This window comes from Oxyura jamaicensis, chromosome 5, assembly GCF_011077185.1.
Source record: "Oxyura jamaicensis isolate SHBP4307 breed ruddy duck chromosome 5, BPBGC_Ojam_1.0, whole genome shotgun sequence".
Lineage (NCBI taxonomy): Eukaryota > Metazoa > Chordata > Aves > Anseriformes > Anatidae > Oxyura > Oxyura jamaicensis.
The window spans coordinates 37080517-37104520 of NC_048897.1; the positions used below are offsets into that span (position 1 = coordinate 37080517).

General features: G+C 42.8%; 1 protein-coding gene and 1 long non-coding RNA gene across 8 annotated transcripts in view; one reads left to right on the forward strand and one right to left on the reverse strand.

The window, feature by feature from the left end:
* The window catches only part of FOXN3 (forkhead box N3), a 203315-nt gene that overhangs the window by 47298 nt on the left and 132013 nt on the right, over positions 1-24004 (reverse strand). The gene's annotated exons all lie outside the window — the stretch shown is intronic.
* On the forward strand, positions 2889-10775 carry LOC118168315. Its single transcript, XR_004751491.1, has 4 exons — positions 2889-2900; positions 5983-5989; positions 6652-6659; positions 10635-10775. It is a non-coding gene; the product is annotated as an uncharacterized LOC118168315 (long non-coding RNA).

Below are 24004 nucleotides of genomic sequence, written 5' to 3' on the forward strand. Positions count from 1 at the left end.
ACTGTTTGCCAAGGATGTAATGCTGCATAATACTTTTGCAGAGTAGCTGCAGCAGGAGTCAGGTCTGGCACATGGCATGTGAGCTGCAGTTTGAAACAGGTACAGTTGTTTTGCTTTGAAGCACAACTTTACTGCTCTATGACTTTATGGCAGTAATTTGAAGACTTCTTATCCAAAAAAAAGAACCCACTGTAGTCAACATATTCTTTAATAAAATTAAGGCAATTTTAAACTTTCAAAGTTCATTCAGCTTCTTCCCAGCCTGGCCTGGCAACTAAACAAGTACAACACACACCATGGCAAGAGGCCAGAGTAATATCACAGCTAGGAATCTCCTTTCTTTAAAAGTCCACAAAATGTCATGAATGAGATTTGGCTTTTTTTTTTACACAGATTAAAAAAAAAAACAAACAATTCCTGCATCTTCACTGAAAGGGAGCCCTCTCATGCTATTCTGCAAGGAGCAGAGAACAAAAGCAAGGGACACGAAGAGCATAACCCACTGAGCTCTGCCAGCAGAGCGGGGGCATCTCCGCTTCCAGCTGCTCCTTAGGCACCACAGGCAGCCACAGAAAACCGTTTATTCTGCAACATCACGCTGGGAAGTAAATCCCCAATGCTGCCAACACACAACTTTCAGAAAGTCCCCAGTGGTGCTTTACTGTTCCAGTCCCTATTTACTGTGTGCTCAACAGCAGTCACATATATGATTAAAAGTAAAGCTGCTCCCGCTCAGGGTGATCGTCTGAGTGCAGAAGAATAACTTCTCTCAAAAAGTGGGATTGTTGTTGGGTAGGGGAGGATAGAGGAATGAAAGGGGAGAGAAGGAACAACAAATTCCTCACCTGGTTACCCCTCCTGGAGACACATGAGAAAGGAACCAAAAAAAGATGTCACCTCAGAGGCCCACAAAATTCAAAAACATATTACCAATGCAAGACTCACAGACCTGGAGAAGGATGGAAATCTGTTCCTTTGACAACTGAAGGCAGAAAGTCAACCAGAAAGATGTGAACAGCCCTCCACAAACTTCAGAGAAGCACAGAATACCCCAAGTTGGAAGGGACCCACACAGATCAATGAGTCCAGCTCCCGGACTCAGTGTTGACCCAGCTCTAGTTTCTGGTGGCATTCACAGCCCCACAGACATCCACATCCCCCCTCCCTCTCCCATGTGAAGGTTCTTGCTTTACACAAACTCTACAAATGATTAAAAATTACATGAAATTTTATAAAATTACACGGTTTGCTTCTGCTTCTGCTGCCAGCCCCGAAGTGCCGAGCACACTGTTATGCTATCAAGTTCTGTACGCTGTGCCAGTCACTCCCCAAGGTGTTTATGTGAAGCACTCAGGCAAAATGAACAGAACATCTGTATTCTATTTGCTAATGAGCAATCATCATTTCTACAATTCTCCAGCCAGGGATTTTGCTGTTTGGAATACTAATGCCATTTAAAAAAATTAAAGGAAAAAAAATGTTCTGCTCATTAGTACTACAGTTACTAAAATACTTCTGCACCATTTACAGTGCAACCAGGCTTCTACTGGAGTTGCTTTCCAGTATTTTTAACAAAATGAGAGCTTTCAGAAATAAAAACTTTGATGATATATACTTAATGTATTTTCAGAATTAACATCATTTGCATGTAGTTCTTGCTTTAATTACATTTCACCCACACAGAGGCAAGAATTTAAAACAAATTATTATAAAAGCTTTTCAAACACACCCTTCTGTAGATCCCCTTCATTCCTTGCTTTTTGTATTTTGGCAGCACCCACAGCAGGCTAGAACAGGTTAAAAAAATAAAGTTATAAAAATACAGGCCAAGGTCTACCAACTTAATTATCTGGGACTTTGGGTGTGCAGAGAGAGTGGGGGAAGACAATAGCTTTGAAACGTGGGACACGTTTTGTCTGTGGCTGGTAGCTCCCCTGCTACCCATGGGTACTGGCATCATGTGAGGGCCACAACCCGAAACCAGCAACATGCGAGAGCTCCCGGCTGCCTGCCTTGCTCTGCAGCACTTGGGCACTTCAGTGACCGGGTACAACCCTCCTTCATCATGCCAGGCATCAGAAATAGTCCTGCTGAAGTCGGTGAAGAGCAGCAAATGAGATCAGAATAGGATATTAAAGTTGACAAACATAATTAAAGTGGCTTATGTAAGAATTGTCTGTATATTTGCTCATGGCTTACTGAAAAATAACTTAGCAATCAAGAGAAAAAAGACTAAATACAGGGTTTGATTGACCCAAGAAAGCCCCATGTGGTACTCGTGCTGTGGTGTGGGAGCAGGAGAGGGGAACACAGGCCTGCGAGGCACATGGAGCACAGCACCTCAGAAAACGTCTGGCTTTCTACACCGGGGCACAGATGTATTTTAATATGCCGTTGTGCCCTAAAAATAACCACCCCTATCACACGACTCACCATGGCCCAAGGCACGGTCAGGACATTTCAGACACTGACGAGACTGCCAGGGGCAGCTCTGCTCCTGAGCGGGACGAGGTCCCTGCCGCCGCCACAGGGTCTCCTGGCAAGGCCGCCCTGAGGTGCGTGTCCCGTCCATTGCCATGGCAGCCAGCAGCACCCGCAGCCCCTGTCATGCACAAGAGGGAACACCGTGCCACGCTTAAAAGCCACCTTCCTTGGAGGCAGAATGAAGCGAGAGAAGACAGCAAGGAGACCCTCGCTCCTGCAGATGCCGGATGAAACCATCTGTTCAGCACAAGCCTTGCCCTCGCCGTGCATCCTCAGCTTTGCATCACTTCAGAGGTGCTTTGTCTTGCACACAGCTGGCCGCATTTCTGTGTTTTGTCCGGCCAGGCAGGAGGAAGTCTTTACTCTTCAGCATTTACCTGTGTTTTTAAGCAGTAACCAACCAACTCTGACAGCTTGTCTCTCCTTCCTACAGGTTTTCCAGCTCCTGGCAAAACCAGACCAAGCCTGAACCAGGAAGCTGATCCCAGCTCTCAAAGCAAAAGGCCCACCAAATGTCCTCTTCTCTAGCCTGTCTCACCTGAGCCAAGCATTAGGACGACCAAAATTAAGGCCACACGACATGCTGAAGTGAGTAACTGCTTCTTGTGCCATGACAGGGTAACTCACGTCCCTTCTCGTCTGCCTTCGGTGTGCAGTCTGCTCTTCCCAGGCAAAGGAAAAACACAGCGCAAGGGCTGCTGCCATTCTGCAGCCTTCTAGGTCTGCTTAAGGAAACAACAAAACCCTGTCCTAACACACAGATGACCACAAATCATAACTCTGCCTCACTTCCCCAAAACTAATTATAAACATGTCACCAGAACGTCATACATCTCCTTCTTTCCACCTAAAGACTACATTTCTTCTTGTCACAGTCTAACACATTATATACTGAACACTATTCTCCATGCAACAGTTTAGGGGAAAAAAACCCTAATCCTTCAAGTGATGTGTGTTCTTTTATAAACTTACCTAAAAATAACACTGGAGTACAGCAGTTATTATTTAACAACACATCCAATGGGGAAAAATAAACCACACACCGTATATAAATATCGATAAAAACCTTTCTTCGTACTGTGCTACTAGAAGCCCATACCCACACCAACAGCAAGCATAAAGAAACAACATGTACCTGCACTGAAATATCCAGCATGCCTTTACTGGGAAAGTAAAGCATGAACCATGTTTAAAGGCAAACTAAATACAAATCTGATACACGCCGAACACAAATTAGAGTTCACTTTAAGGTGCAGAATTTGTTACATCTTACTTTGAGCAACGCTGCAAAATTATCTGCGGAGGGACAGCAGATTCTTTTAAAGGGAAATACAAGAATAAGAACCAAAAAGAAGCAGGAAAACCTCAGAAAGTACAAAAGGAAACCGTTATACTGAGCATGTATCAATGCCCGTGGTAGAAAACAGAGGTGGGCTGTGAGAAACACAAGGCTGAAAGACCAAAAAAGTTCACACAAACACAGAGCGACCAACATTTGCATGTCAGGATTCCCTGTCTCAGTGTGAATCAAATGCAAACTCAGAGGCAACATTAATTACCTTCATTATACAATGCCTATACATTTTTGCCAGAATATACTAGCAAACAAGCAGGCCAATTGTTTCAAAATCCATCAGAATCACAAATATTGATGTTTCTTTGACTTGAAGAAAAGGAAAAGAAACAAACAAACAAAAAACAAGCAGTGGAAGTTGACTGGCCTACACTTACTAAGAAGCAATGAATTAGAACTGAACAAAAAATCCTATGCAAACATGAAAGAGTACACAGACCTTTGTCTCCTCAAATCTCCAAACACCCCCTCCAGTAGTACAAGAGCACACAGCACTGGGCAACGTACCAGCGACACACTGCAAACAGAGCAGGCTGCATTACTGAACCAGCAGCAAGACACGAGCTCTAGAACTAGCTTTCAAAGGAAGTACTTTCATGAAAATTGAAAAATAGAAGGACACCAAGAAATCTGATGGAATTCAGTGTAACACAAGTAAGTCTGATAAAATTTTCAGTTTCTGTTTTAAGTCAAAAAGCCAGATCTAGAGGACGTTCTCACAGCAAGCCCACTAATGAGGAAGTTTGATATTTTGAGCATAAAAAGATAACATATTCAAATGTTAAGCATGGGAATAAAGTCACCTACCTTCAAAGCACTTGTGACCAGCAGAAGGCAAGGGAGTTGGATCTTATTTTCTTCTTACACAATAATGGAGTCATGGTCACTCTCATCATTAATAAACTAGTTTTAGCAGTGCAAGATTGTAATTAGAAGAGAAAATTCATATGCTGGTCCCAAAAAAGAGATGTATACAAAGAGCACCAAGTAGCAGGACTGTAGGAAACATCTGATAACCAAATGTGTGCACACAACATAAAACAGAGACATTTGTTTATTGACAGTTTCAAACTAGGCTGAACATTTTATTTACTGTTATCTCATTTTCAGTATTACACAGCTCATTTGGGAGAGGGCAACCAGGATGCGAGTTTAACAAGCATGAATCACATTCTTGTGCATGTGCTTGTGCTAACCACCACGGGGAATATTAGCTCTTTACCTTCTGCTTTTCCCTATGTGGGGCTATGGCAGCAGAACAACTTCAAGGCACATCAAGCACGCGGCACGCAGCATCGTCCCTCGTACAAGTGTCTTCAGACAGGTGCTGAGCTAGGTGACCCGCTGCCAGCCAGGCCATTCCCTCCTTGGCAGCAGCACTGCCCACTCGAGATGGGGTTTAGAGCTCTCCAGCTGCCTCCCTCCGCACCCTGCTGATGTGAGTCCAATTTTTTCCCAGTCAAACCTTGTCTCCTGGTGCAGAGACCTGGCAAATGCCACTTCTAGCAGGAGAAGACAGAGACAAGCACTTGGTGGTTTGCAGTCAGACTTTTTGGGATGGGACGATATACTGGTAAGGACATCTGCTATGGATATAAACGCTTGAAGTAAGAAGTCCCTGAAACATCCAGCCCTACCACACTGTTTGGATTCCTTCTGGGATGGCGCGTTCAACTAGGTTACTGGGTTTAAGTTCAAGGAAAGACCAACCAACCACATTTTAAACTAGCAGGGTTTTAATACAGACACGCTGACAAAATCACAAGATAAAGTCAACAGGAGTGCTGTGCAAGTTAGGATTTCTTTTGCTCCTTTCTCTGAGACAGCTCACAGCTGCACAGACCCAAACAGACAGCCCCAGTCCTTCCTAGCTCTGTGCTAGGTTAGCCTCAACCTTTATGTGCACGTTAACGTTAAACGATGCCATTTGAGAACCACCCACTAAAGCAGTTCTTGCTTCACAATTAGCACCAGCGTGAGTACAGAAAATCAGACCTATGGCTTTAGCCCAGTTCCAGTCCTCCTGCACTGAGGCCAGGACAACGATTTCAGAAAGCACCGCAGGATCCTGTACAGCTGTGTCAAAATGGCGTAACACTGATCGCCTGTGACAGGAGGCATTTGTACTAAGAGATTTCTGAAAGCAGTACAGTATTTCTTTGTGTGAAGTAGCTGAGAAATCATACTCCCCACCCCCCCAAACCTTCTTTTCCTTTGTGCACTGCCAAGCAAAACGGGCCCAAAAACATGCTCTCTTTATTCTTTAACTGATGGAAATTACATTAGAGAGAAGCCCAGCACAAAGGAAGTTTTGGCAAGGAATATGCCTTTTATGTTACGTTCCATAAAACACTCAGAGATGTATCGACTGATATTTACAAAAGATGTTCTTCATACAGCTATATGTGGTGGCTGCTGCAATGCTGACTTGATCTCCACTTCAAACTGGCAATATAAAACAAAACATTCGGTATAAGCACTTTTTAAAGAAAGAAAGACCTGAAAAACAAAACTCCTATTCCTTTATGCCAATTTTTAAACTAATGTGTGCTGCACATAGGAAAGAAATTCCAACTTACCATGCATTTCTGAGTATTACACAAAATAGAAGTGACCTGCATTATAAGCAATTGGTAACAAATGTATATGGAGTCATTGTTCCTACATGAAAATAACCCTAACTAATTTCACAATCCAAGCCATCTCCTCTTCTGAGCCTTCGAGCCAGTGTTATTCCCCATTTTGTTCTTTCCCACTGGCAGCACTGATTTCCTGCCTTCCTCTGTGACTGCTACAACCTGAAAACCAGGAAGGCTTTCTGGTTTCAAACTTGTGCTCCATTTCCAGTGATAGCAACAGTGTGGTCTGGAATAGTTTTTGTTGGGAGACAGCAAAGAGTCAACAAACCACACGAATGTGGGCAAGGTGTGCAGCATGGTGCCAGAAAAAACAGTCCTTCCCAGCAAAACCTCTCCATCACAGAGGTGTGCTCAGCACTGACGCTGTCACTGTGCTCTGAAATGCTTTATTAGTGGCAATTCTTCCCCAAAAGGCACTCTTATCTGCACAACCGTGAAGCTGCTTAGCAGTAACAACGCTAAGAAATTTTCCAGTTTTGATAAGGATAACTAACACGCTGAAACACTCTCCAGTTTCAACTTCGTGCCCAAACACTGCCAGAACATGATTTGAAACACATGAGAGAGGTTAGGGGGTGGGAGGGTGACGACGGCTCTGAACACTGCAGTGTTCGTTTATGTAGCCACAGCCCGCCCTTGCCCACAGCACCATGTCCATGTAGAACCAGGAGGAAAGCTGACTTGGTTTCTGCTGACTTGAAAGAGCAACAAACCATTGTGGTGGCAGAGGTAACACACGCCTTGATGTGCACAAAAGCCATCTCTAAGTAACCGCTGGGGCTTTTCTTGTATCTGATGAGGCCAACTGGCAGTGGAGCTTGGAGGTCTCTTCTACACCCAGGGTCTCTGGGGCAAGGGGAGCACTCAGCAGCGGTGCTGGAGGGGTCCCCTGGGGAGACACTCACCCACCCCGCACGTCCCATCGCAGCAGCATCCTGCTCCTCCACCATCCAGACCGGCAGGTCCACGTTTCCTTCTCAAGAAACCAGTGGCTGGCAGAGCACAGCTGAGATGATGATGGTGTGCACAGCCTCGCACTTCCAGGAAAGCAGATCACAGCGCGAGCAGGTACCAGAGCCCTGCTCTCACCAAGCCCAGGTACAACATTGATAGAGCCAACGGGGGGGGAGAGCTTTTCATGGACACAGCTATACAACTCTTCTCCATGACAATAAGCTGCCATTGCTCTTTTGAGTTCCCAGAGCTGCAGTGAGGAACGCAGCTGGGAGCACTGGTTTCTCCTTGTGAAAGGATGATGAGGCTGAACTGGCAAAACTTGCTGGTGTGAACCAGAGCTAGGTAACATTTGAGCCAGGTCTGCACAAGGAACTCACTGACACAGCAGTGCTGACAGAGAGCTGGATTTGGTGATGCCTTGAAAGAAATACTTCAGTTAATAGAAGCAACTGTGCCAACAAAAATGCTTTTGAGTGGCCCGCCATGTCATTAAGAAGAGAGTTTACCTGTAAAACCGCACTAACAAACTCTCCTCAACAAGAAGTTCACCCACATTTAATGCTCAGGAGGTACAGCCTTAGCTCTTCATTTCTGGTAGAACGAAACACACCACAGCCCGTCAGGCAAGGAAGAGTTCTCTCCATTATTTCTGAGCAAGTACTACTTCTAAATACAGTACTTGCAGCAAAGCTCTAAAAATTTACTCATTTCAAAATCTTGCTGTTTTGCATAAAAGTCATTTCACTGTACTTCTAAGAGTTAGACGCTTAAACGTCTGGAAGGTCTTTAGAAAAGTGAGTTTTCAAAACACTATAGAAACTTAATTTTCTTTATTTCTTTTGGCAAATTGAATCAGAATTGTAATGTACTCTGTAACTTTGGTAATTTATTTGCTTCCCTGAACAAAAGAATATAACTGGCCCAACATTTGGGAGGAGTTTTAGGTTACAGACAAAATAAACATTTCACAATACAGAAACTGAGCTGAAGCAATGACTCAACACCCATTGTATCTCCTTAAATTTACTTCCCAAATTCTATTACTTCAGTTTTTGCCCGTCATTTCTGGAAGGAAGGGAAGTGCTGAATTGAAAACTTCAACTAAGAGCCACAGGAGTCTGTCCTGTTACTGCGCACGTGCTGCTCTCATTAGTGTGACAGTCAGTCAGCCACATGAACCCGGATGAGAGAAGTGTGTTCAAAGAACATATTTGAAGTTGATTAGTAGTCAAAATGCCCCTTGAATAGCGCGGTGGCACTACTGCCAGCTTTTCAGAGTTTCAGTCTATTTCCTTTTGAACATGTCAAAGCCATGCCCGAGCTGTAAAGCGTACCTGTGTCTATGTGTGCCGCATGAAGGTCCATGAGTCACTGAGCAGAAAAGCTAGGCTGATAGCAATCTCACTTCTTTGATGTCTTCCAAAACCACAATTAAAGCTAAACTTTTTGTAAGTGACGTTACGTTATATTCAGTAAGCACTGTGTATGTAATTAAGCACTCGTCAATACCGTGGGCAAAGCAAAGCCACCGGGGAAGGCAGAGCTCCCAGCCGAAGCCCTGCACACGATCGCCACGCTGCCACAGGATTTGCCTGGCACAAAAAGCCCCACAGAAATTCAGGCGATGCACGAGCTGCTTCCCTACACATCTCCTGAACATTAAACTGTTCGAGCAAGATCATTTCACTCCCAATTGCTCGCCTCCTCCCCCGTTTATCACTCAGTACACCTCTCGGTGTTAATTGCTTTTTAAACATTGCTCACACTTAAAATTCAGACTCAGCCTATACCATTTATTTCCCAATGTAACATGATGTTCAGAGTAAAACACATAATTACTGCATAAAAAGTTGTACAAATATAATTAAAAATAAGGCGGCAACTTTTTTCCCCCTGCAACTCACTTTACAACATCCCTGCCCTAATTGAGACCAAAGCTCCCAATTCATGCGGGTGTTTTGGTAGGAACACGTGCAGTCCGAGCCCCTCGGAGAAGGCCACCCTACCTCCACGGACTTGCAGGGCCACACGTGGTGGAACCGGGAGCCCCTGCTGGGGTCTGCCCACAGCGGCTCAGCCCTCTGCCACCAGCCCATCCACGGCACCACACGTGTGGTTTGGTGCCAGGCCACCACACACGGGTGACAAAGGATCATAGAAATCTTTAGGGCTGGAAAGGCGTTAGTACGAGCACTCAGAACCTGCGCATGTGGGAGCCTTTATCCCGATGCATCAGCGGATACGCTGCTCCCTTAAGCTCCACTCTGCAAGAAGGAAAACAATTAAAGCCTAGATGCGGGCAAGGCACCACGAGAACCCTGTTCCCTGCATCAGTGCTAGTAAAAATACACTGTGCAATTCTTTTTTCCTTTATTCTGGTGTGAAATCAGGACTACCAAACTAAGCAACACTGTCAAAAGGTTAGGGGAGAAAATCTGATATTTTCCTCCTAAAAAGAAACGCTAAACATTTGGCCCAAGACTACTGATATCAACACCCAATGTTGCTTGCTGTGAACGCTGCCTCTTGCCGCAGGTCCAGGTAAGAGGAACCTGTTTGGTTTTATCCGCTAATGGATACAGGAGAAAATGACTGCAGGAATTAGCATCAACCCTGGAGCATCCTTATCCCCAGCTTACTTAACCTCTCACGAAATGTAAACTTTCATTCGTACCTCTGACCAACAAGAAGCTCTGGTGTTCACTGCAAAGTTTGGGATTCATTATTCTTGGAAAATGAAGATTTTCAGGAAAAACTAAAGTTCTAAAATGTGCTGGTTTGGATCCCACAGGATAATAGTGATTCTCTTTCCTTTTTACTTCTCTCCCATGTAGTGTTTTTGCTTTTTACCTACCAGCTCAATTACTAACTCTTCCTATTCTACAACACTTGCAGCTGTTTCCACAACCTCTTTTCCAGGACAGGGCATGGGAAGTGTAAACACACAAAGCCCCTTCTCCTGTCTTGACTCACAGGCGGTGGTTGCTGCAGCCATGGAGGCAATTCAAAAGTTTGTGTTTTTTGGAAGTACAAGCCTGCTTCTTGCTTTGGAGCGACAGCTTCCATGTGGATAAGGCTGCCACAGTGCATGGCAGATGCATATGCACACTGGACAGGTGGTCCCAAACTTCAAGTCGCTGGTACCTTACCAAAGCTTTTTATTGGAGATCTTGATGGCTACTGATGGAGCCCTCCGCCAGAGTAAATTTAAGTATAGATGACCTACAAAATCATCTTTTTACAATGCTGGTACAGTTACAAGTGCCTTTTCTACAATTGCTTGATTTAATTGGTAGGGATAGGAGAGAGAAAAAAAGGAAAAGCGTGGCTAGGAAACCACGACCAAGAACAGCGACGGTGGATCAGCTCCTGCAGCTCATCCTGAGCAAACGGGTCGGTGTCTCATCTCACAGAGCGGGCACATACCAATCCCCCCCAACAAACAACCAAGCTGGGCTAAAACATTGCCAATAATATCCTATAGCATCAGTGCAGCAAAATACTCCATTAGGGAAGAGAAACTTATGCTTGCAACAGATGTTGTGATTAAAATGAAAAAGGCTGCACAGCTACTCCTCATTTTGCCCCAGAAGCAAATTACCGAACTGTAATTAACGATCAGTTTATTAAATAAACAGTGGGCTTTTACGTCATAATTCTCCTAAAATCCTCAGCCGTTACATAACATGTAAGGCTGAATTTACAGAAACATCAGTGATCATTCGTCCCGCAGAGGCCCAGCAGGACAGAGTTTACCATCCCTTTTAAAGTCAAACACAATGTGATTTTACTTGCTCTTCAAGATTAGCTCAGTGTTTGCACTTTTGTGTGTCAAATCAGTTTTAAAGACTCCCTTTCAGAAGTTCCTGGAACCCACTGTATTTATCACAGCAACAAAGCCACAGGAAAGGTCTCTCTTTTTTTTTTTATATATATATATATATATATGTTTGCTTTGTTTTCCTTTGTAATAGTACAGTACTTTCTGGCATCCTTTTCTTTTCACAGGCACTTTAACAGGCCAGCACTGCCAACAAAGGCAATCTGTTTCATCAGATTTACTGAGTCCATATTGTGAAGAGACTACGGATTTGTCAGGGAAATGCTGAAGTTGTTATCCTCTGCTAATAAAACTTGCTGTAATATGCTGCAATGCAAATAGCTAATCCTAGAAACTACTTCACAGAAAACAGTAAAAATATCAAAGTTCCTGGTGGCGACATCATTATGCTTTCTAGGGTGCTACCAGACATCTCAGCCTCAATACTACTAGAGAGAAAAAATCTCCAAGTTATGCTTGAAAACCCCTAATCCATTGTGGAGCAAAGAATCACAGGTTTTATAGCCCTTTCCACTACCTCCAGAGAACACAAGCAAAGAACAAAATACCATGCTGTCAGCTTGGAGAGAGCCGTTCTGCTCTGCTACCCATCAATGCGGGGCATGATTAAGTCTTGATTCCTGGTGCCAAAGACTTCAGATACAGAAGTGAGCCATCCATTTCCAACCATGATCGCACTTAGCAGAGAAAGCGAGGGAACCAGCAGTGAAGTCTGCTCGGCTACTGAAGTGTATTCTGAATCACTTGGAAGTAAGATTTCTTTCTACACTGATGTATAAAACTCCATTACGTGGAGGCACCAACAGATGCTTATTTATCGGAGGGCAGGCTTCACGAAGAAGCAAGAAATACTTGGTTTGGATGACAAATCATTCCGTAAACATTATTAATCCTTAGAGCGGTAAATATTTCAGGTTTCAAGAGCCAATTAGAAAGGTCAGCATTCATCTTTTCCTGTTTCTAGCCTTAATAACTTTTGCACTCTGCCTGTAGATTAATAATTGAAGGAAAAGTTACAGAGATTTACAAATAGGAAAAATAACCTAGGCCTGGTAAGAGAGGGTCCAGACTGGATACAAATTATCTCTACCTGTTTTGGTTCTGATGACTATAGCCTACCTTAATCCAAAATCTAATTATTTGGATTAGATTAGGAGAGTGGATTTTCCTGAAATGGCCAGGCAAACCACATGCAATTTCATATTTGGGGCACAGGGTTACATTTCATTTCCAAATCCCTTCTAATTCCACACAGGCATCCGTAACTTCTTTTTTTCCATTTCCAAACAGGAAATATTTGTTCTTCTGCAAAAGTTTAAAAAACAAAACCCCTGTCTCTAAACCCTGCAGAAAAGTGTTATTTGGCTTTCATTACTATTCATTTGCTACACCTGAGGTCATTGCTATTACTACGAATCCAATAAATTCGACAGTTTTTCAAGTGAGAAATGTTTTACAGGGGGATTGGCTTGTTGTTGGTTTTTGAGGTGGTATGTGCTTATGTTCCAGAAAAAGGCGAGGTAGCAAATAAAATACCAACACTACCCACGCCTGCCAGTGCATGAGATCATTCCACCCGAGATGCAAAATATGGGATGTTTCACAGAAGCAAGGATGCAAACAAATCAGAGTCATGAATGCACAATAAGACAGCAAAGAAAGCAAAACTGACATGATAACGAAAAGCATGCCTCCCATATAAACACTTTCTGATTACAAAATGGGAACCTTGCTTCCACGCTTAAAATAAATACAAAACCGGCCCCACCTATAACTGGTTTAACTCATCCAAACTGGTTCCTGGATATGTTCAAGTAGTCTTCATGAAGAAATATCATTAAGAAACGAGAAAAATTTCTTCCCTTAACTGCTGAGAGTATCAGGATCCCCAAAAATGCATTATTAAGTCCAAAATAAAAAAAGACTCCTCCAAAACTATCCACATAGATACAAACGTCTTGCTTGAATGGGGCATATAATTTGGATGGCCTGCTTCTGCGTTGTTCTTGGAGGCTGCACTGAGTAGACATGTACAACTTGCAATTTACTTCCAAAACACCCCCTTAGGAAAAGATCCTCCAAAAGATTTCCTAAACGCTCGTTTGTACACTATGTGTTTTAATTAACGTACAGAATAGAAATTACCATTTAGATAAGATAATGCTCCCCAGCCACCCCACCCTTGCTTTCTGAAACTCTGCCAGGTTTATCAGCCCCTCATCTGCTCGTGTTTGCTAGCAATCCTCAGGCCCCAGTTAGCATTAATTCAGCTGCAGTTTGAGAGTTTCTCCAAGGCACTCTCTTCAATTCCAAAGTGCATGAACTGCTTAATTTGAGTGCTCTGTGATTCCAGTACTTTAAATAGAAAAAAATACTGCAGGAAATTACTGACTGACTTATGTGACTGCTCCAATAGCTGTGCAGATGAGCTACATGCATATGTGCAGCTCCAGCCAACAGTAAGGAATGCAAAGATACCCAGTAAATCTTCAGTCTCCTGGCTGAATTTCGGAGTTCATGGGCACGAGTTGTGGAACCCAAAATGCACAGGGTCGGGGGGAGGTTGTTACATGAGAGCAGGCCAAAATCTTGCACAGCAGCCATGCCTGCAGTGAAGAGTCATGCAGATAATTGGAGATAAAAAGATGTTGTCTGGACGTGGAAGTACTAATGGGATTTATAACCACTTCACCCGGACAATCTTTTCGCCAGTTCCTTTCCCCACTCCTTGTTTGGGATGGTGGCCAAGTGCTGAATGCCTTTGCATCCCCTTAACCACCTCCTCTGCCCAGTCTCGTGAAGTAACCTCGCAGTGTAAATGTCCACCACAGACAACAAAAGCCTATGGCAATTTTCTTACCATGCAATTATTAATTCAGGTCTCCAAACCCCAATGTCCAAACCAAAGATGAAGATATGTAACTATTCTGCAGCATGTTTCTTGACTACAATGGGAATCTCTTATGAGATGGATTCTAAAAAAGGACCAAGGAATCACAGTGGGATCAGGGATCCTGTGGCTCTTGCCGAACCTGATGGGCTCAAACTCTCCATTTAAGCTGGGGTGCTGGTATTCACCCAAACCTGCTAAAAAGGATGCTGGGCAAATTAATTAGGTAATGCTTCAAAGTACTTTGAAGATGAGAAGTGTTGTATATGGTAACTGCCAAGTTATTAGCACAATCCAAGTAATTCCGGAGTTTCGTAGAAAATATTTGGTAGTTTTTGAAGGCTAAACATGCTACACGTATACATGAACATGTCATGTTAGATGTTACCTATTGTAGGTCTTTTGATTTTCTTTTTGGCCTTTTGATTTTCTGCAAAGTGCTATGCACACCTGAAGTATGGGCTTAGTTACAAACTTAGGTATCATATAACATATTTCTATTATAGTGACCAGGTTGTGAATTCCTAAAAAACGCAAGTTTTCACTGACAGCAGAAATTTACCCAGAATTTCAATTTCATCAAAGGAAGTAATAAATTATGAAGCCAGCATGCATAATGGGCAGAGGCAAGGGGAATAAACTCCTGACTAAACAACTAAGTAAAAGAATAAACTTGTGTTAAATGGAAACCTTAGTCTCTAACTGGGCAAATTCAAACTTTTACAATGGCTGTTCACAAGTTTCTTTTTTATTATTATTTTTTGAACACCCCTGATAATAAAATAAACAAACAAATTCCATCCCATGCAGAACTGGCATGCTGCATGCAAAAAACATGGCATAACCAACAGTCTCGATTTGCTTATATACACAAATAACTAACCTAAATACAAGTCACAGAGGTGGCAGACTCCCCTCTCCCCACTCCCCCCAAAAAAACAAAACACAAACAAACCAAACCCAAATCCCACTATGAAAAGGTGAAGCACTTAAAAGCTAGGAAATGCTACATTTAGCTAAATTTACAGTAACCCACCAAATCTCAGTTTCCACAGTTAATGCACTGAATAGAGAACAACAATGCAAAACACACACACACACACACATATATATAATGATTAAATAATAAGAGGAACTGCATCCTAAAGTAAACAGGAGAGATGAATTAAAATTGTATGGAAAGACATAAAGACATAAGTTGTTTTTTTCTAAAAAACCTGTCCTCTACTTATAGTAGACATACCACTACCAACAGCTAATTAATGAAACTGACAGTCAGCTTTGTAAGGAGATTATATTATGGCAGAAAAGCGGTCTGACATGGTTCAGCAAGTGCAGAAGAAATACGACTTGTGAAACCACCACTACACAGCAGGCCAGCGAAAGCCGGGTTGACTCTTTGTGTTGGTATAACAAGAACAGCATGTCAAAATCCTCCCCAACTTCAGCATTTGTCCTTTCATTAGAATCAGCTAAATTGTGAATCATTTTGGAAACTGAGTACTCTGTGTAAAACTGCTCCCTTCCACCTCACAGAACCCAAGCAGAGGAAAACGTACATTCAGATTCTCAGCCAGGTGAGTCGGATGCAATGGGGCATTTCTAAAAATGTCTTTAATACCAACCATAATTGACCCCAACTAGGTTTCTCCTTTCACGTGTCTGAATGTTGTTTTTCAAATTGCCTGAAATGGGAAGGCTGTTTCCTTTTGAAAAGGCCACCTTGCTCTGCCCTTCGCAGGGGCCTCCTAGCACCAGGACCCCTCTGTCCCCGAGCAGGGCTGACCGCAGCTCCCAGCTGCGTCACCTGAAGCAGCCACCTTCCTGCCCAGGGCAGCCTCGGCTTTGGAACCAGTGAGAGGACATGGGAAACTACATCATTATTTTGCAAACAGTTTGCATACCTGGAGTGACTTATCGCAGGGGCTTTTTTGCTTTGGGAGGACCAAGCGCCCACAGGGAAGAAGTTCTACAGGTGTCAGCTTGTTGGTTTCCTATGTAAATCCAACCACACTTCACTTCCTGATTTTCAGTTAATAAATACTGAGGAAACATCTACATGAAGACTCCAAGGAAGCTGAGGTGTTGAAAAAGACACCTGTACTAAGATAATGCCCAAAGAGCGTTGTGTGCTGCACGCTACCACGACAGGCAGCCCCACAGAGCAGCACAGGGTATTATTTTAACTGGCACAGGCATACAAGTGGAGACTCATGATGCTAATTACAGCTGCCACACAGTGATTCACTCAATGAGGGTACTTTGAAAAGAAAAATTCAGATTTTCATCAAATTATTTGTGATATAACGTGAATAACCTACAGTGTGTGAAGAGAGGTGGAGGAGCTATTAAACATTTACAGATATGGTTGCTCATGTGAGTTAGCATTTAACACAAACCCACAGCTATCCATTTTCAAATCAGAGTGTTTAAAGAAGTCACAGAAGCAGAATAAACTACTGAGGCTCACAGCTCCTCTTTTCTCTTGGGTCCTTGGCCAGCCTCTGCAGCACCTGGGTGTGCCCCAAATTGCAGGTTGCAGACCGCTCTGAGAAGCAGCTTTAGGATTCTTGTATACTGTCTCCAGTCTGTAAAGCTGTACCTCCTCCTGTCAGGCTTACAGAGTACTCTCCCCTAGGATATTATCTGGAAAAGAATTTCAGCTTATAAAACAGGTTAACCAGCTGAATAATACATCTACAGAAACTGTATACTTTAGGATTTGTTTTCACATAACAGATCTGCTCTAAGGTACATTTTTTCCCTTATTATTATTTTAAACCAATCTTCTGTGGAAAAGATCATTTTTGAAGTGCTCTAAGTACTGCCACAACATCTCCATTTGTTCAAATAAACTCAAATAAAAAGTGAGAAATGCCTTTAGTTAGGCTGATAGTTCACTATCATCATCTTAAGCCATTATACTCCAACTGTGGATTGCTAAAGAGCTGCTTAACGGCCTTGTATACTAGCACATTTCATTCGGGCCCCTTACATTTCATTTTCCTCCTCTTGCACAATAAATACTTAAGATCTCTTGTTGCAGTTAATCATGGAGAAAGTAAAATATCAGTCAAAAGCTCAGCACTGTTTGTTGTATATTTTTTGCTAGCTGTCCTCCCAAGAGTAGAAACTAAGGGCTACCTGGAGGAGTTTAATGTGTGTTGGAGTTCATGAAAGTATGTGCACACAGGCAGAAGGGGCATCTCTACTGACAGCTGGCAAATCATCCAATGTTACAATGTTACAACGTAAATTACCATGCCACTGACCTATTTGCATTTGCAACTCTGGTAAGAGAGTAGCTGTTGATCCTGGCAACACAATTTCAGAAGGATTCATTTCAGAATCTGCTAGCAACTTTGGACCCTGTTCTTTAGAAGCAATTGGAGCTCTGCTAGACCATGGTGACTAAACAGAAAAGCCATGTAGTCACGACCTTGGAGTACTGCCTGTTTGCTAGATTTTGTTGCCACCAAGTTCTGCCACTTGTCATTTCTGCCTTCAAGCATTAAGCTGTTCAGATGGCACTGGGAAGTCAAGGGTCTGCTGGGTGTCTAAAGCCTTAATTTGAGCAGACAGTACCAAGCTGCTTCTCTTGTCTTCTGGTACGAAACTGCACTCTGAGCACTCACTTGTACTCAGGTTGCCTTTGCAGGGATTAATTCTGGTCAAAGCATTACGAACAAACATCACTGCTGTTCACCAGACCTGGCCACATTAAACCCTTCCTCAGATGTCAGGTCACATCCTTCGGGCCTCGTTTTCTTACAGCTACTAGGTAGGCTTCCTGTGCAAGTAACGAGCAGTAACAGCAAGATACTGTAACCTAATAAAAGAAGCAGCAAAGTTACTGACAGAGCGAGGAGCTATATCAAAAAGCCAAAAAGCAAGAACAAATAGATCACCTTGGAGACCTGACTGGATGCCAAACTAAAACCAAAACAAAACCAAAACAAAACAAAACGAACAAACAAACAAAAAAAGAAATGTACTCCAATTTCTTAAATTATCATGCATCTTGGCCAGCATTTGCTGTTTTCCAACTTCAAGCCACTAATTCAATTCTACTACAAAGAGTTTGAAAACGCACACCTAGTAATGCTTCCGGTCCATCAGTGGGACCAAGACAAGTTGTGATACTATTAAAAACAAAAAATACCTCATCTCTCACTAGCCACTGTAGCCAAACCTCAACAGACAGACCCAGAAGTATACCTTTACCTCACTAAGGATCATGCAGTCTTCTGCCTTAGACACACAGGGAAATATACCCGGCTTTGGTAATAGAGTAAGTTGTTACTGACATAATGACATTGAGAGAAATTATGGGGGAAAAACAACAAAACTGATGGTAGGGTAAGAATAACAAAAGCAAATAAACAAACAAAACGAAAACAAAACCCAAACAACTTTATCCTACACCTAAATTTTTTTTAACCCAAAGTGTGTTTGAGCATTAACAATGTCAGAATCAGTGATCGAAACTCAAGCTGCTTGAAGGAGCAAAAAAGAAAACAACAACAGGGAAAAACTATTAAGGGAACAATCAGATCTGCTCCAAAGTCCAAAAGGGAGGACTGTTAGAAATATGAGACACGATAAAGAAGAAAATATGTATAGAGAAAATAGGGAAAAAAGGAGAGCCATGACATACAGTGGTGGGAAAGGCAGTGTTTGTCACAAAAACTTTCAAAATGTATGATTTTCCCATATTCATACCTCAAGTCTAGCATCTGGCTGACATAGAAACCATTGCCTATCAACAGTGGAAATAGCTGGGTTTCCCAGAACAACATTAGATTACAGAGAAAATTTTTCCTCTGTGCATGGGTTTCACAGTTTACAAGAACAGGGCAGATGACCAAATCTACAGCACAAAAAGGGGTAGTTCTCCATGTAACTGCATATTTATTTGTACAAGCTCAATATATTTGATAATACACATTTACATTTAAAGGTAAATGTTTGAATATACAGACACACATGTATTTGTGCACACAGTTATCAGGCTGTCTGGCCTTAGCTATTTTATCTTTTCATCCCAGGAGAAACATTTTATTGTTCTTATTTCAGGAGGAACAACTTCTATGTTAGTACCAGAAACGGAATGATGAAACTCAACATGTGTTTCACAAAGCAACATATCCTATTATAAAGAAAAACAATGTATTAGTTCACACAAAATAAAGAACCTCTGTTAAGAAGCTGCAGTGCAAGGACATACTGTATGTATATGAAAATAAAAGACATGCAGCGAGTGTTCTTAGCTTCTACATTCAAACTGTGCATGTGTGTAAAATTCAGGACTGGGGTTTCCCATTTTTCTGTGAGAAATTTTAATTTTATTTCACCTTATCCTTCTTGTGCGCTAGAGAGCAGTATGATGGGCCAGACAAAGAAATAAATATTGTCAGAGAGAAAATGAATATATTACCTTTATTTTATGCAATTGCAACCACTGTGAGACTTTGACCTATAAAGAAAAGGAAAACTTGCGAGAAAAAAGCACGTAAGATGAAGCCAAGGATTTTATAATGCTACCTCAAACAGATGGAAGCTGTCCCAAAATAGTTCAAATATAAACTCATAGTTTTCTTTGCTAATTTGTGGTCAGTATGAAATGCATTAACAAGAGGATCAATTCCTTCACCAGCTTAAAAGTCTTAAGGACTTCTGCCAAAGATCACTTTTGTAAGAAAATGTGAGTTTATCTCATTCTGCTGATCTGAGAGAACTGCTTAAAGAAGTTCTCGTTCAGGATCCAAATGCAACTTATCTTTCCTTTAAAAGGGACCGGAATGGGAAGAAGTGCTGTATCTACAGCAGGCTCATGTTCACAGTTTTTTACCCTGGCAGGTGCAACTTCAAGTAGACGGACATGGATAGCATGAAGGCCTACCTACTCCAAAAAGAGTCCCAGTTTTGTTTCTAGGGGTTTGTGAACACACTGTACTTCTACTGATAAAGGAAAAACTCCTGCCTCTTTCCTTCTTAAAGTCCTAATTCAGTTTGAAGTGTGTTATAAATTGCAACACAATAAAACGATGTGTTCATAGCTGTAAGAACGAACTTCAGCTATCCCAGAGCTCTGCATACTCTCAAGTGTACAGCTGAAGAATTCCTAGTGGTTACATTCTATTCCAATGTCTGAAAACAACTGTTTTTTCAACATTTAGCTTAAATAACACATAGCATGAAATGTGCATACTGCTAACCTCCCTTCCAATTTAAGGTACCCTCTAGTTTTTTCAAGTATTCAAACAATGCTAGGCTCACTTAGTAATATGCCCTTTCCATTATTTTGCCATTTCTTGTAGATGTTTAAGAAATGCCTTTTATGGAACCATAAAACTTACCAATCTTTAACCAGCAACACAGAGATCTGCTCTGACCAGCAGGGAGAAATTCTTTGCGTGTTAGAGAGGAACAATTATTGCCAATGTTAACCACAGACACCACTAACACAGTATACAAAAAAACACAAGACATGAACATCTCTCAGACTTCATCACCATTGCTGTTTTTCCCATAATTTTCCTCTGTTTGCTAGTTTGGAAGCTTTGGTCCGCCCAGGGATCCAAAAATGTGTTGCTGCCCATCACACAAGCAGGGTCAAAGCAAGAGAGCTTCTTAAAAAATCTCAGAGCTTCTGCTTTAATTCTTCCAACGTAGTTCTGTTTTAACAAGCCTGACACGTCCTCGAGGATCAGCCCAACGTGACAACAGCTTTCCTTGTTCGTGGCAATCTATACACCACCACAACTGCTCAGAGCAAAACAACTGTGAAACTGTTCTGATTTAGTAACCTCCACGTAAGGCACAGATGTACGCCTGTCTTGTGGCTGTACTCTTTAACGGAATCCACAATTATGAAAGCCAAGATTACTTCTAAGATGAACCACCTTCAGATTTTAGGAACGCCAAACAGTCACAGGCTCTCAGCATGAAGCATATGCTCCTGCTCATCAGCCCAGAGATCCTGATGGCAACAATCACAGTGATTTTACAGTTACGGAAAAGAAACCTTTGCATACTCTACCGTTTTCCACATTACTGCACTCATCTTACTGCCAGTTTCTAACCAGGACCTGTCAGAGTACTGCTGTAAAACTGGTGGGATGCTATGTCCCTGGTGGAGGCTGCCGAGCTTCCCTGCTCCAAGCCCAGCCCAGCCAGAGGTGGACTGGGCCCAGGTGCCACAAGATGGACACACACTGCTGCCAGACATCTCGCTGTGCCTGCAGGGCTCGTGTCCAGCCACCCGACAGCCCCTCACCACCAGGCATGTGGAGATGCTGGGCACTGGCACACAACCCCTGTGCTCCCAGCTGACAGCAGCTCCTGTCAGGAGGACGTCACTGGATGAGCCCCGGGTGTATGGCAGTGCTGGCACAGGAGAAGGCCTCTGAGCAGGAGCTTGCTAAGAACACATTAAGCCATTTCGGGGTATCCCTGAAGCAGAGCTGCCTGTGGGTGACATCAGCACTGACTGGGGCAAGGAACAGCCGCTCCTCGCCTCCTCCAGGCTTTGGGCAGCCTCCATTGTCCCTTCCTACACTGTGCTCTCCAGGGGCCTGTCAGGCCAGCGCTGTGGGGACTCGCAGCAGTTACCTCTCCCCTCAGCATGCACTGCAAAGCGCCTTCTCACTGCCACTGGGCACGCTGTGGGCAATCACAGGCAGCCAGGCCCTTTCCAGTGCCCAAAGTTTGCCTCACAGCAGGCACCCACACCCTCTGTTTGCCAAGGAAAGCAAACAGCAGCAGTACATGCTGTCCTGGGGCGTCCAGGAGCTGTAGCTTCCAAGGAATTCACTCCGAGGGACGGTTACAAGACTTATCTGCAAAGATAGCATAAATGTCTATGCGAGTCTAAAGTCACCGAGTTTAAACAGGGTGTGAATTGAACTTATCTTGGTATACTCTGCAGCTTGAGCTAACATGAACACGACCTGCCTGCTGCACTTCAGCCTTCCTCCTCAATGCCAGGAGCCAAAGGTAGCTCGGGCATTTTGGTCACTGGGAGTACAAGCAGCCAGCGGTCACACTTCCCTCCTAAAGGCTCTAACATCAATGTTAACCCAACCACACTTCAGGCACTTAATGAATTACTGGTTTTGCCACCGTCTTACATACTAAACTAAAAAAATAGGAATAAAAAGACTGTATCTATAGTGTAGATAAAAGATCCATACTGTGCAGCCAACGCATAGCACTCTGTATACAACCATGCCACACAGAGCACAGAGCTAAAAACATCATGCCAAAGTGACCATTTCTGTAAGAATCTCTTCAAAACGCTGTCTGTGGCTGGTATCTTTTATTGAATACATGCACTGTTTCAAAACCCTCTCACAAACAAGAGCCCCCACCAGCACCCTCAGGACTCTGGCAGCCCAGCTAGGGCTTTACACACTTTCCCAAACAAAGGCGAGCGCTGCTGTTCAAATTACTCCCTTAGGGACACGTTGTACAACCCCTCCGACTTCATTTTACTTCTTCAGTAATACCACTGCAAACACACTGAATGCTAATAATAAATAAATTATTCAAATATTCTGTCTCCACAGAGGCAGCACGTGAATCATCTTCCTGAAAGGAAACTCCTGAAGAGACTGTCAGGTACCCTTCACGTGTGAGGGGGAGCCAATTTAAATAATAATGCAATATGAATGAAAAGTGATTTATCGTAACACGATAGCAGCTTTGCTTTTAATTCAATGGGTTGACTGAAGTCAAGTCATTAGCAAATGCAGAGCATGGCTGTTAGCACAGTTTCAAGAAGGATGGGACAGGTCCTTGGAGAAGCAGAATTTGTAAAGACAACAAGGTGAAGTCAAAACGTTTGGTGCTCTTCTGATGAAGGCAGTACACTGGTACACTCAGATGGACACTCAAAACCCCCAGATCTTTACAAAACAGTCATTTATGGAGTTAAAATCAATTTCCAGATGTGCCTTTAAAAGTAAGGAGCCTGACTGAAACTTCAAGAGAAAAAACAACACTAAAATACACTTTGTGTTAGCAAGAGCTAACAAACAGCACTGTTGCTTTTTACAATTAAGTTCCTCCTTGCTTAAGGCTATCCCATTAGTGGAGCATCAGAATATGATACAGAGGCAGTATTTTGTAGACTGACAGCTCTGGGCAGTGAGAAGCACCGTTATCATCATCCACGTTTCACAGATCAGAAAACCAAGGAATTATAACCCCAAAGCAAAAAAAAAAAAAAAAGAAAAAAAAAATGTCATCATTCTTGGGGAACATGAGACTCCCAAATATGTGTTAGGAAATGACTGTCCAGTTAGATTAGGGCATCAGGGTCTTGCCCCAGGTTGTAGGTTGTATTATAGATCAGAGCACCTAAATCAACCTATTCTAAGGCTGGACTATCTTGCATCCCTTTTATACTCCTGTATGCCTCACTTCTTCTGGTCATCATTACATTCAAGCATTATATGATATTAAAATATTTGTAATATAAATGCTACCTTGCCTTTTTTTTTTTTCACATCTAGGTAGTAGAAGAAAACAGAGAAATTCTCTCAGAACTGGTTTTCTTCTGAGATGTAAAGACATACAACTCTGAAAACTTCACGTACGTTAGACTTACTGACTTCTCTTACTGACTGCTTGTGCAGTGCAAAGAGCAGATGAAATGAATTTCCACCTCTACAAGAAGCCCACTGTGCCTGCAGTGGCCCTCTGCTATTTGCTGGTGGATGCTGACCCACACATCCCAGTTTTTCACGGTATCAGAGGGAGAACGTGGGCACACGCATGCACACTGGCACCTCCTCTGTGAGCCTGTTGCCAGCTCCCATCCTGAAGGCACAGAG